This window comes from Chiloscyllium punctatum, chromosome 26, assembly GCF_047496795.1.
Source record: "Chiloscyllium punctatum isolate Juve2018m chromosome 26, sChiPun1.3, whole genome shotgun sequence".
In the NCBI taxonomy this organism is placed as follows: Eukaryota; Metazoa; Chordata; class Chondrichthyes; order Orectolobiformes; family Hemiscylliidae; genus Chiloscyllium; species Chiloscyllium punctatum.
The window spans coordinates 66,363,556-66,377,528 of NC_092764.1; positions in this window are offsets into that span (position 1 = coordinate 66,363,556).

Sequence of the window (13,973 nt, forward strand, 5' to 3'; positions counted from 1 at the left end):
TCTCATTTAATGAATGCCATACATCTACTTTTTCAACTCATGGTCTCATTTTGTCATTTTGTGAAACTAGCATATTGCAATTTTACAACTGACCATCAAAGGCCTGAGCTGGAGCTGTGAAGCAATTTTCAGGTGTGAATTTGAATTCCTTCAAAGTGTGCCTGAGCTAAGCATTGTCAAGCACAAAGAAAACATTAAAGGTTTTGGTGTCGCATGTGGCTGAATATCAAAAGCAGGCTCAAGGTCTTTTACTTCAAACATTTTACCATCTTTTCTGTAGAAAGGAAATAGCAGCTGGTCATCATAATTCCTTCTTTTTGCCTCACCCCCTCGATCCTGCCTCTAACCTCGCTTTCCACCATTACAGGTCACATTTTCTATCAACAATCAGAATAATTCCTTTTTCTGAGCGGAATGCTGAGCATTCCATTCGCTATCTATATTAGATGCCGACAATCAGAACTCAAATTTATTTTTGAAGTTTCGACTTTATAGCTAATTTTTGCTTTTCATTCAATACATATTTCAGCAAATCTGAAGTCCATTTTAGTTTGTATAATCTTCATTTCAGTCTAAGAGTAATTTTGCTTCTTTTTAAAAAAAATGTGATCAGTATCAATATTTTCAGATAGCTATTGGCTGTATCCCCAATGATATCATGACTACACTCATTTTGACTGTGTGTTAATGTTCCACTGCATGCTTTAAAAAAAGTTGTTATTTTTCATTGTTTAGACATTGTCACTGACCCTGTGTTGACCCAGGGGACACTTGAATACCCTGAAATGGTAATAAGCCTTACATAACGTGTTCAATATGGTGGGGTTCAATAGATTGATGGTGTGCATGCGAGGGATAGCACTAAGAATATTCAGCAACCCTGAGTTCCACAAAGCAAGAAGGTTTTTCCAAGTCTGTGAGAGATAAGACACGTGATTCATTTTGAGAAAATCTTAATGGAAATCTCGATATGCTGGAATAGATCTAAAACTTTGGCTTAAAGTGACATTGATTACAAAATGCATTGCTACAGCCGCCCACTAGTAAATAGTCAACCATTGGGTGCTACGGTGGGAAGGGATATGGATAGAGTGACTGACTGTAGTGCTCCCACCTGTGTGGAGCTATTTGTCGTGTGTGTGTGCAGAGGGCTGTTGGAGCATGTTAGAGTCATTAACAGATTTGTTTCATGACTATATCATGGTTGGGGGGGGGGGGGGCGGTCGTTGTATTGGAAAACAGTTGCATTTCTTCCCAACAAAGTTTTCATCTGAACGTTTCATTTTATAGCATATTACCACTTGTGTTATCACTTGTATCTGTTCCACAATTATAGGGTGATAGCGATGTACAGCACTGAAACAGCCCCCTCGGTCCAACCCGTCCATGACGACCAGATATTCCAACACAATCTAGTCCCACCTGACAGCACCAGGCTCTTATCCCTCCTAACCCTTCCTATTCACACACCCAACCAAATGCCTCTTAAATGTTGCAATTATACCAGCCTCCACCACATCCTCTGTCAGCTCTTTCCATTTACGTACCACCTTCTGCGTGAAAAAGTTGCCCCTTAGATCCCTTATATTTTTTCTCCTCTCGATCTAAACCTATGCCCTCTCGTTCTGGACTGTCCAACCCCAGGGAAAAGACTTTCTATTTATACAATCCATGCCCCTCATAATTTTGTAAATCTCTATAAGGTCACCCCTCAGCCTCTGATGCTCCAGGAAAAACAGGCCCAGCCTGTTCAGGCTCTCCCTGTAGCTCAGATCCTCCAACCCTGGCAACATCCTTGTAAATCTTTTCTGAACCTTTCAAGTTTCACAATATTTTCCATTTATCAATATTTGTACAAGCACTATTATTTTCACATGCAGCAGGTCTTGTTTGCGACCTTCGTCTAGAGTCAAGCTCTGAGCCTAACCGATTTGGCACAGATTATCACCCTATACTGGTGTCATCTCAAGCCGCTGCTCGGTTGCAATTGATTGCGAATGAAAGATTTTGTTTGGATCTCAAAAAACCAACACCTCTCCCCTTGTCTCAGCATTCCAATTCTGAGTAAATCTTTTTAAACCCAATAAGTTAAAGAAGCTTTAAAAATCCATAAATTTCTAGTAACTAAGCAAACATAAATGAAGATTTTTTTTTAACTTGCTTAAATGATTTGTTAAAAAACCTCGTGTTATATTTCTAAAATTGTGAATAATCCGGCAATTATCCATCCCAAATATAGAATACTCACATTTAACAAAAAAGGTCTTTATTCCCAACTTTGATTTTCTTTTTGTTGCTTTTATTATCAGGGATTCTGGTCCTGTCCCTAGAAACCTGCCATTTGTTGAATGCATGTTGCTCCAGTTACTTCATTAGAGAAATGTACTGTTTTATACTCAGAAGAGTTATATATTGAGTGCCTGAACAAACAACATTGGAATGTTTATAATGAGAGTGAAACCTTTCAGGAGAGATGTTCGCAAGCACTGCTACACACAAAAAGTGGTAGAGGTTTGAAACTCTTCTACACTCAGTAGTGGATGATTGTCGTTAATATTAAACTGAGATTTTGTCATTTTTTTCAGCAAAAGATATTAAGGTATATAGGCCAAACATAGATAAGTGGAGTTAGGCCGAAGTTCAGCCAAAATTTCATTGAATGGGGGAATGGGCTCGAGGGGCTGAATGGCCTAATCCAAATATCTCTGAAACTTTTCCCGTTTATAATTTTTAGCAACGCTTACCATACACAAGGAGTTGCAGCCCGGTTCCTTTCCCAACTGTTCGATGCTGATATTTGATGGCACAGTGATACATTCCAGCATCCGCAACACTCACATTCAGAACATGCGCCGCCTCTCCTTACAGTGAACCTTTTCCTGCCGTTAGCTTGCAGGAAGCTCTTGTTCCCATCTCTCCACCAGTAAGTGGTTATCGCCAAATCATTAACATGGAAAGGGAAATGACACAGGAAGAGAACATTCCCACCCCGGCGCGCCAGTGTTTGTGCCAGATTCCTGCCATGGTCGCCAGAGCTGCAGACAGAAACTGACAACAAAATACCCAAAACCAAATCACAGCCACAGTGGGAAAGAAAAATACTGCTAAAAATAATATCGTGCGTCCTGTCTTTTGTTACATTAGTAATGCTGCTTAACCATCCAAGTTTAACTAACTATCCTGCTAACAAATCTGTGTCCTGTTTAAATTACCATAACCAATATTGCTTTTCATATTCACATCATTCTTTTTTGCAAAGAACATTCAATATGAAAATATTTAATGAAGCTAGAGTAGCTGAAAGCTAGCTTGTGTAGGATATCGGACACAAGTTCTTGTTCAGGGAAATTTAATAATTAACATGAAATCTAAATGCCTACCTACATACAAAATTCCCAGGAAAGATATGTCAGTAAATGATGGAGTCTCCAACATATCCGCCAGCGGGAATGGCTAACTCACAAAGTTGGAAATGGAAATACTGTCGAGACAATGGGAGAAAGGTGCCCCTGTGTCTGCAATATCGTTTCGGAAGTGGTCGTGATGTCACACGGCTTCTGCCAGCAAATGGAGAATCTCTTGCTGTAATTTCCGACGGGGAGCTGTGAAGGAGAAACAAAAGTGTTGCCTTTACCATGCAAGGTAACATAAGGCAGGTTAATTTAACCGTTTTGTTCGCCTATAAACATAGAAATAACTAATGGCTGTAAAACATGGTATCGCAAATGGCATGGGGTTTTAATCGACATTTCGATTGATCGAACCAGCCCAGTCAGGGTGTTCTTGAGGAAGAGTTGATTAACTGTATCCCCATAAGACGTTCAACAAGGCTCTTCATGGTAGACTGGTTAGCAAGTTTAGATTACAAACATTTCGATACATAACTGGCCCAAAGATAGAAGGTAGAGGGTGTTGGTGGAGTCGTTGCCTTTCAGAATGGAGGCCTGTGATCTGTCGTGTGCCACACGTTTTGGTGCTGGTCTGCTGCTTTTCATCATTTATATAAATGATTTTGAATGTGAACGTAGGTGGCATATTTGGTAAGTTTGGAGGTGACAGCAAAATTGAAAGTGTAGTGGACAGGGAAAAGAAGGAAAATGGGATTTTGATCAGATGGGGCAATTTGCTGAAGAGTGGCAAATGGTATGTAATTTACATCAGTGTTTCTCAAACTTCCCGTTATTAACGCCCCTTTCATATCCTTCAAATCACGCAACACCCCCAAATCACCAAAGTCTGTTTTTGCACATATAACTGCAATACAATGCAGCGCTGAAAACGGAAAACTTTTGTGAAATATGTTTTATATACAACAAAAAATAAATGTTATCATTTATTTCTGTTCTTACTGTCTACCTACTTTTGGCTCACTCTGTATAAAATTTAGTCTGTGATAGCAAAATACTCAATGCGATCCTTGTGGTTCCTGTTGTCTTGCTAAATCATATAAATCTGGTTCAATTTTCGTCAAAAGCAATCTCAGGTCACCATGCTGAACAACATCCATGCGATTGCGGGTCTGATCTTGTATTCTGGCGATGGCACTGAATCCTTTCTCAACCAAATAAGTTGTAGGAAATGGTAGTGTGAACCACTTTACTTCTTCACTTAATAGCCGTAAACATCATCGGGTGGCATTTTGGATCCAAAAAAGGGTCTCAACCATTTGCGAAAACCGAATTTTCATTGCGGTGTCATTTTGAAGCTCTATCATTTCTTCCTGAAGGCGAATGTCCATTTCTTCTGCATATGAGATAAAGGGGTCAGTCAGCCATGTCGGGATCTCCATCGTGACAAGATCAGCAAATTATATTTTCATATCATCTTGCAGTGCACGAATGTGAGCTGCGTAGATAAGTAATTGATCATCAGTAACATCCTCCCTGATGTTGTTTAATCTTGGGAACTGTTAAAACACACAACGACTGATATTTCGATGAAAGTTATCAAGTTTCACAAAAAAAGATGTTACAGCATTTTTTGCTTTCATGAAACTCACATTATCTCCTTGTATCTGCATGATCAACGAATTGCACTTATCGAATATATCTGCAAAAAATGTACAGCCGTGTTTTATGGTTTCGGATTTTATACAAAGCTTTTCATTATTTCTGTGTAGGAATTCAATGATAGAATCAAACAGCTCATGCAAACGATTGAGGCATATTCCTTTCGAGAGCCATCACGCTTGTGTGTGTAACAGCAATTGCAGAAATTCATCTTCATTGTCTTTACAGAGTTAGCAGAGAAGTCATTCATTCAGAGCAACTCTCTTTATATAATTTATCACATCTATCACCACTTGTAGAGAATGGTTGAGGGATTCATTAAATTTCTTTGCAGCCAGATGCTGCCAATGTGTAATACGTGAAAACATGTGACACTTGTCTAGTTAATAATGTGACCAATCCCTGATGTTGGCCAGTTATAGCACACGCACCATTCGTAGCACAAGCAACAATGTTTTTGAGGGGAACAGATATTTTATCAAAATAATCCTTGACGTAGTCGAAGATAGTCTTACCTTTGTTATCTGTCGGTAGATCCAGAGCAAAAAGTAGTTCTTCTCATATTTCATTTTTGTCGATGTAATGTATGTAACCCAAAAGTAAAGCTTGATTTCCGCATAGAGTACTTTCATCAATTTGTAAGGCGATTTCTTTCGATATCAAAAGGGAACATAATTTATCCTCAACATTTGAGACCATTTCATCAATGCACCTTCTCACGGAATCATTGCTAAGAGGAATGCGCTTGATGGTTCCTGAGGTAGCATGGTTGATCATACTTCAGCAATAGCTGAAAGCATCAACGATTCACCCACGGAATGAGGTTTACCACATTTTGTAATTAGCTTCCCTCTGTTGTATGATGCCACAAGGCCATCCACATTTTGTGGCTCCCATCTTTGAAAAAGCAGTGGAAATCGTTGGTGGCTGATTGAATGTATTCTTTCATGTTTGAAAATATGCCAAACCTTTGTCCTTATTGTCACTGTGTTTCTTTTCCAAATGTTTAAAAAGATGGGAAGACTTCATGGCCTCGTTGGAAAAACTTTGTTCACAGAGCAAGCACAGTGGTAACAGCTTATTCGATGGAGATTGAATAAAGCCATATCGCAAATAGTCCCTGCTATACTGCCTGCACTTTTTCACACTCGATGAGGCCATTTTTACACTGTCGCTCGAATACACTGATGGAATGATGGGTATTACCTTACCATGATAGTTTTAAGATGCTCAGACAAATGGCAAAATTTGATTAGCTAATTAGCTGTAATGTGCATTCATTCTGCCACCTGGTAGAACAGCTAAAAAGCTGCATTTCATCTTCCTAGAAGCGACACGGGTACGGTGATATTGATCTCGGCAGCAGAATCAGTGCCAACTGCAAACGAGTTCAAATGGTTTGCCAATCTCAGAGAAGACTATCAATAATAGCAAAGCAACCAATCAGATCGCATGCCTCCATGGGTGCAGGGAAAACAGCAGACTTGTGTTATGAGACTATCCATCTGCACACAGCAATGTCCTTCAAGGACACGGCAGTCTTCCAAATGATTGGTATGCTCTCTACAAAGTCGTTCAGTGCACCCTTGCTGCCCCCTTTGACCTAAATGCCCAATGAAGGAAGGCAAATGCCCCTCGGATGCTTCCGTCCCCATTGAGAAACATTGATTTAGATAAATGTGAGGTGCTACATTTTGAAAAGGCAAACCAGGGCAGGACAAATACACTTAATGCTAAGGTCCTGGGGACTGTTGCTGAAAAAACTGACCTTGGAGTGCAGGTTCATACTTCCTTGAAAATAGAGTTGCAGGTAGATGGGATAATGAAGAAGGTGTTTGGTATGCTTTCCTTTATTGATCAGAGCATTGAGTATAGGAGTTGGAATGTCATGTTGCAGCTCTGCCGGACATTGATTAGGCCACTTTTGAAATATTGTGTGCAATTCTGGTCTCCCTACTATCGGAAGAATGTTGTGAAACTTGAAAGGATTCAGAAAAGATTTATAAGGACAAGGTTGAATAGGCTGGGTCTGTTTTCCTGGAGCATCAAAGGCTGAGGGGTGACCTGATAGAGGTTTACAAAACCATGAGGAGCATGGATAGGGTAAATAGACAATGTCTTTTGCCATGGTTGCGGCAATCCAGAACTAGAGGGCGTAGGTTTAGGGAGAGAGCAGAAAAAAATTAACATGGACCTAAGGGGCAACGTTTTCACGCAAAGGATGGTGCATGTATAGAATAAGCTGCCAGAGGAAGTGGTGGAGGCTGGTAATATAACAATATTTAAAAGAAATCTGCATGGGTATTTGTCTTGGAAGTGTTTAGAGGGATATGGGCCAAGTGCTGGCAAATGGGATGAGATTAAGTTAGGATATCTAGTCGACATAGACAGGTTGAACCGAAGGGTCTGTGTCCGTGCTGTATGTCTCTATGGCTCTAACAACGAACATCTCTACCTCTGATTTTAGGAGAAAGGGAATTAATTCATGAAAAAATTGAATACAATTAGGTATCGACACGTGCCCATGGAACACATGCAGAAATGTTTTGGTTTTGTTATGTTTAGTCACCTGGAATCACAACCATTATATCATGCTTGGTTTTGACACTGTTATAGAGATCGAACCTGTCCATGCCAGCAAGAAATCCTAATTAAAATAGGTGTAGTAGTAGACCATTCAGCCCTTTGAGCCTGGATCATCATTCAAAATAATCATGACTGATCATGCAATCTCAGTATCCCATTCCCACTCTCTCCCCATATCCCTTGATCCTTTCACCAAAAGGTCAAGTCCAGCTCCCACTTGAATAGATCTAATGGACTGGCCTCAGCAGCTTATTGCAGGAGAGAATTCCCCAGGTTCATTAGTGTTCTCTGTCCCAAATCGTTTGCACCATATTCTTAGACTTTGTTCCCTTGTTCTGGACATCACCAACATTGGGCACATTCTTCCCTCATGTAGTCTGTCCAGTCCCATCAGGACTTTATATGTCTTTGTGAGTTCCCCATCATTCTTCTAAATTCCAGTGAATACAAGCCCAGTCAATGCAATTTTCTCTTCTATGTCAGTCCTGCCATTCCGGGAATCAGTCTGTTGAACTTTCGTTGGACTTCCTCAATGACAAGAATGACCTTCCTCAGTATGGAGGCTAAAGCTGTACACAGTACTCAAGGTGTGGCCTCACCAAGGCCAGGTACAACTGCAACAAGACATCCTTAACCCGATACTCAAATCCTCTCACTATGAAGGCCAGCATGCCATTAGCTTTCCATACTGCCTGCTGCACCTGTATGCCAACCTTCAGCACCTGTTCCACCATGACGCCACGGTCCCATAGCACCTCACATTTTCCTAAACTGCTAATATTCAGGTAATAATCTGTCTTCCTGGTTTAAGACTAAAATGAATAACCTGTCATTTATCCACATTATACTGCATTTGCCAAGCATTTGCCCACTCAGCCAGTCTATCCAATTCACCCAGCCACCCCTTAGCATCTCCTCACAGCACACACAGCCACACACCTTTGTGTGAACTGTAAATTTGGATATACCCACCCGGATGCCTTTTAAATGTTGTAATTGTACCAGCCTCCAACACTTTCTCTGTCAGCTCATTCCACACATGCACCACCCACTGTGCGAAACGTTGCCCTTTAGGTTACTTTTAAATTTTCCCCCTCACCCTAATCTTCGAGTCTTGGACTACCCCACTCCAGAGAAAAGACCTTGTCTATTTACCCTTCTCATGCCCCTCATGATTTTATAAATCTCTACAATGTCACCCCTCAACTCCCTACACTCTAGGGAAATTAGCCCCAGTTTATTCAGCCTCTCCCTATCGGTCAAGCCCTCCAACTCCTGCAACATCATTATAAATCTTTTCTGAACCATTTCAATTTTCACAACATCCTTCCCAGAGCTGGGAGACAAGAATTGCATGCAATATGGCCTAACTAATGTCCTGTTCAGTCACAACATGACCTCTCAACTCCTAAACTCAATTCAAGGTGACTTTCCTCTGGATATTTATTGATTTTTCTTCCAGGGTTCCTTGATGCCATATGTTGTCAAGTACTGTGTATCGCAGGGAAGTCACTTGCACCTCACCTCATGAGGTTAAATGTTTTGTGCACATTTGGAGGATAATTGAAGTGATTGGGCATGATTGTAACCAACTCGAACCATCAGTCAATGATTTAAATCTGTGCACGTACAGTTTGTGAGCACATCCAAAATAGTTTCTCTTGGTTTACTGATGATCAAAAATAGTAAAGGTGTGTTTGCGTTTGTGCATGTGCATGTGCATGAGAGAGAGAGAGAGAGAGTGAGAGAGAAAGAGCAAAGGAAAGAGAGTCTTTGTGTTATAGTTGTACAGAAGCATGCAGCCTTCCCTGGTTGTTGGAGATGGCAAAATCGGTAGCCTGTTCTCTTCTGGAGTTAATTGTTAAATTAGTCGTCACAAGACAGTTGAGGCGTAACTAGACAGCTTGGATTTGATCTGATACCTCTGATTGTGTTTTTGAATCCTTGAGGGGAAAGGGGAGCAGCCCTAAGTATTGGTCCACAAAGGCATCGATGACATAGGTCGGAAGAAAAGGACCAAGACGGAGACTTCAGCCATAGTGTGTGTGCGTGTGTGTGTGTGTGTGTTTATGTGTGTGTGTATAATTTACAGAACCCGTGATTGTCTGAGTGTGGGGGAATGACATCGATGACACAGGTAGGAAGAAAGGTGGGGATCTAAGGCAGAAATTCAGGGAGCTAGGTTGGAAGCTTAGAGCTAGAACAAACAGAGTTATTATCCCTGATTTGTTGCCCGTGTCATGTGCTAGTGAAGTGATGAATAAGGAGAGCGCAGAGCTGAACATGTGGCTGTAGGGAGGGTGCAGGAGGGAGGGTTTTGGATTCTTGAATAATTGGAGCTCTCTCTGGGGTAGGTGGGACCTCTTCAAAGGATGGTCTTCACCTGAACCAGAGGGATACGAATATCTTTGTGGGCGGCACGGTGGCACAGTGGCTAGCACTGCTGCCTCACAGCGCCAGAGATCCGGGTTCAATTCCCGCCTCAGGCGACTCTCTGTGTGGAGTTTGCACGTTCTCCCCGTGTCTGCGTGGGTTTCCTCCGGGTGCTCCGGTTTCCTCCCACACTCCAAAGATGTGCAGGTCAGGTGAATTGGCCATGCTAAATTGCCCGTAGTGTTAGGTAAGGTGTAGATGTAGGGGTATGGGTGGGTTGCGCTTCGGCGGGTGCGGTGTGGACTTGTTGGGCCGAAGGGCCTGTTTCCACATGTAAGTAATCTAATCTAATCTTTGATCAAGTGAATGCAAGATGTTTGCATAAATGAACACAAAATTAGTACACAACTGATTTTTGCACAACTTTAATGAATCTAACGCAAATGCACAAAGTGAGCAAACGTAATGAGTATAAGATTTATACAAATGATGATAAATGCATTAAACAGTTGAACAAACTGTATTTACTATTTAACACAAGATTCTTATACAAATGAACGTCAGTTTACCACAAAATTGAACAGAAGCAGATGGTAGAATTGAACAGAAGATTATGAACCTAAATGTACTTCATTCCGAGCAATGTATCAAGACATATTTCAAGGCTATTCCACTTTTTCATCAAAAGTTCATCTCTCAGTGCTGGGAAGTAGCTGCTTGAATCAAATTGTGTTAAAGATGTTTACACTCAGGGTGGTTTCAGTTGCTGCGCAAACACCAGCAACACCAATCTCCCCGAGCTGGACTCTGTAAATATCATTACCCCACACTCAGACAATCACAGCATGATCCCCCTCAACTGGGATCTGGAAATTATACACGCACACACTATGGCTGAATTCTCTCTGTCTTGGTTCATTTTCTAAGTTTGTTCATATCATGTGTATTGAAGGAATTGGCTGAAGAATTGTAGCTGTGATGGGGAACTCTGGAGGTGGTTGAGATGTCTCGTCCTGTCAACACTTCTGGCTGAAGATTGGTGCAAAAGGGACATGACACGTTGAAGAAGTGAGGAGGCTGCAGAAGGAATTGGATAGGCTCGGAGAGTGAGCAATGCAATGCCAGATGGAATACAATGTGGGAAAGTGTGAGGTTGTGCACTTTGTCAGGAGGAATAGAGGCTTAGGTTACTTTACAAACGGGTAAAGGTTTTGGAATTCTGAAGCATCAAGGGTCTTGGAAGTTCTCATTCAAGGTTCTCTTAATGTTAACATGTGGGTTCAGGCAGTTGGAAGACAACTGCAGTGTTAGCACTCATTTAAAAAAAGCTAGAATACAAAAGCAGTGATGTACTGTTAAAGCTGCTTAAGGCTTTGATCAGACTGCATAGGGACTATTGTGAGCAGTTTGGGCTGCATATCTAAGAAGAATGTGCTGGTATTGGAAGGAGTCCAGAAGAGGATTACAAGAATGATGCTTGCTGTATGAGGAGCAGTCGTAGATTCTGGGTCGGTATTCGATGGAGTTCAAAATGATGACTGCAGACCTAATTCAAATTGACGGCACACTGTGAGTCCAGGACAGAGTGAACATGGAGAAGATATTTCCATGAGTAGGATGTATCACATTATCTTCTGACATTGTTATGTTTCTTAATAAATGAAATGTTATAAATTTTATAAAATTACATTTGTTTATTTTCTTAAATTTCTTCTTCTTAAGTTACTAAAACTATGATGAAATTTTGAAATTCCTTCACAGCTGCTTACCAAATAATTTCTGTCCACAGATGCTGCCAGGTCTGCTTCAATTATCTGAGTAATTTCTGTTTTTTCTTTTGCTTTCAACAAATAATTAACAACTTCTCCTTCAGCAGAATGGGCCTCAATTCCTGAAGGCTGAAAAATTGTCATTAAATGCAAAAGAACAGGAACACCACTTCCCCACTTTCCTTGTTCCAGAGCATTATTGAGGGCGGGGAAAGCAAAATCTAAACTGCAAATCCACTGCAAACTACAAGCAAATTACATTTGTACAAAGTAATATCATTCTACAGACCAACTGAAATGATTCAATAATCAGAATCCAATATGCCCTGTTCTTAACATATTAAATATGTATTTATTTTGTATATATTCCATACACTCCTCGCTCAAAACCTACATTTTGTTTTATTCATAATGATACAGGTGTTTCTGGCAAAAGCTGAAGTTTTTTTTGTCTTTCACTAATTCAATCACTTAATTGGATTTTTTTAGCCCAACCGATTGTTTTAAATCTGGAGTCACACATAGCAGACCAGGTTGTAACATGTGACACAGAACAATCAATAATGCCTTAATGCCCATTCTTATTGAGATCAACTTTCAGTTGTAGATCTTACCAATTAAATTAAGTTTCCATAAGTTGTTGATGATGGGATATGAATCCATGCTCACTCACATGAATTTGGTTTTCTTGATTAAAAGAGACATGACCACTATCTCCCCATATATTTTACTTTTCTGATGATAGGTCAGATGCATGAAACATTTATACTATTTGTCTTTACAAAGGTGCTACATAACTCTGAAAGATCCCCTCCCACAATCACTTTCTGCTCTAATTTAAGTTTTTAAACATCTGCAGTGTTCTGCATTTCAATTGATATAATTTAAAATTTATGTTAGGAAAGGAGATAAATTTGTCTCATGATTTAACAATAAAGACACCAGGTCAGGATCTGCAGTCTGCATTGGCAGAGGGATTGCTGTCCTGTGTAAACTGGAGTTTTTCTCTTTTTCATTCTGAGGAAGAAATTAACCAAATTATTTTCTTTTTAAAATATATATGTTTTATCCATTAATTATCTGATGTCAAGGTGATTTCGTGTTTATACAACTAACTGGGTATAAATGCATTTTGTGCACCTTTTTACTTTGTAAAATGCATAAATCTCAACATACAATATTTACAGTGTGAACAACTAGGTGGAGCAATCTAATTTTTATTTACATAACGATTAAATACTATAGATTTACTGATGAAAAATGCAAAAATCTTAATGATTAAAAATGGGCTATTCATTTATTCAATCATACTAATGCTTGTCTGGAAAATAATAATCCAAATACAGCCCAGAACTATATTGTTGATCATTGGTAAGTAGATAACAAAAACATAACGCAAAATCGTGGTCAGCAAAATAAAAATTAGCCCACTTAAGTTGCACCTCTTCAATTCTTTAACTTCTCTCTACGATTGGTTGAATCATTTGCAAAGCACCTGACAGTTTTGAGTTCATAGCCCCTCCAGAAGTAATGTCCCAGCCAATCAGTAAACAAGATTTCTAAATATGGATAATTCAAGGGAAGTATTTTTTGGGCAATTCATTATATTTTGGCCTATGTTAATGCTTGTTTGGTTCACTTTTAAATTCCACATTCAACTTTCAAAAGAAATAATAACAATGGCAGTTACAATGAATGGACAATCTGATATTGAATCCTGCAGTTAAAGGGAGAAGACATATTCAAAGCAATGAGGTAAAAACATAATTGCAACCTGAGACTATTTCCTGAATTGACTTTACATTCTGCAGGTCTGTAAAGTACACTACATTGTGATTTTAAATGAAATTACATTCTCAAGCTATTAGTGGGTGACTGTATACAAGGCAAATATCAAATGATGTGGTGGAGCTAAAGGAATTAAGAGGTGTGGAGATCATGTGTGAACATGTTGTTTCAGTGTATTATGTGAGGGCAGATGGGAAAGTGAAGTTGAGGCCATAACCAAATCAGCATGATCTTCTCAAAGAGTGGATCAGTCTCAAACAGTAAAAGGATGATTAATATTCCTAAATTCTGTGCGCTTCTGGTCCAAGCATGCTTGCTTTCTCTCCAAAGAAACGTAATTTACATCCATCCCCTGCATCCCCCTTACCTCAATAAGTCATAAGCTTCAAATTTCCATGACCACTCAAAAGCTTGGCTTTATATTTGACGTTGTCATGTTGGTAGAATA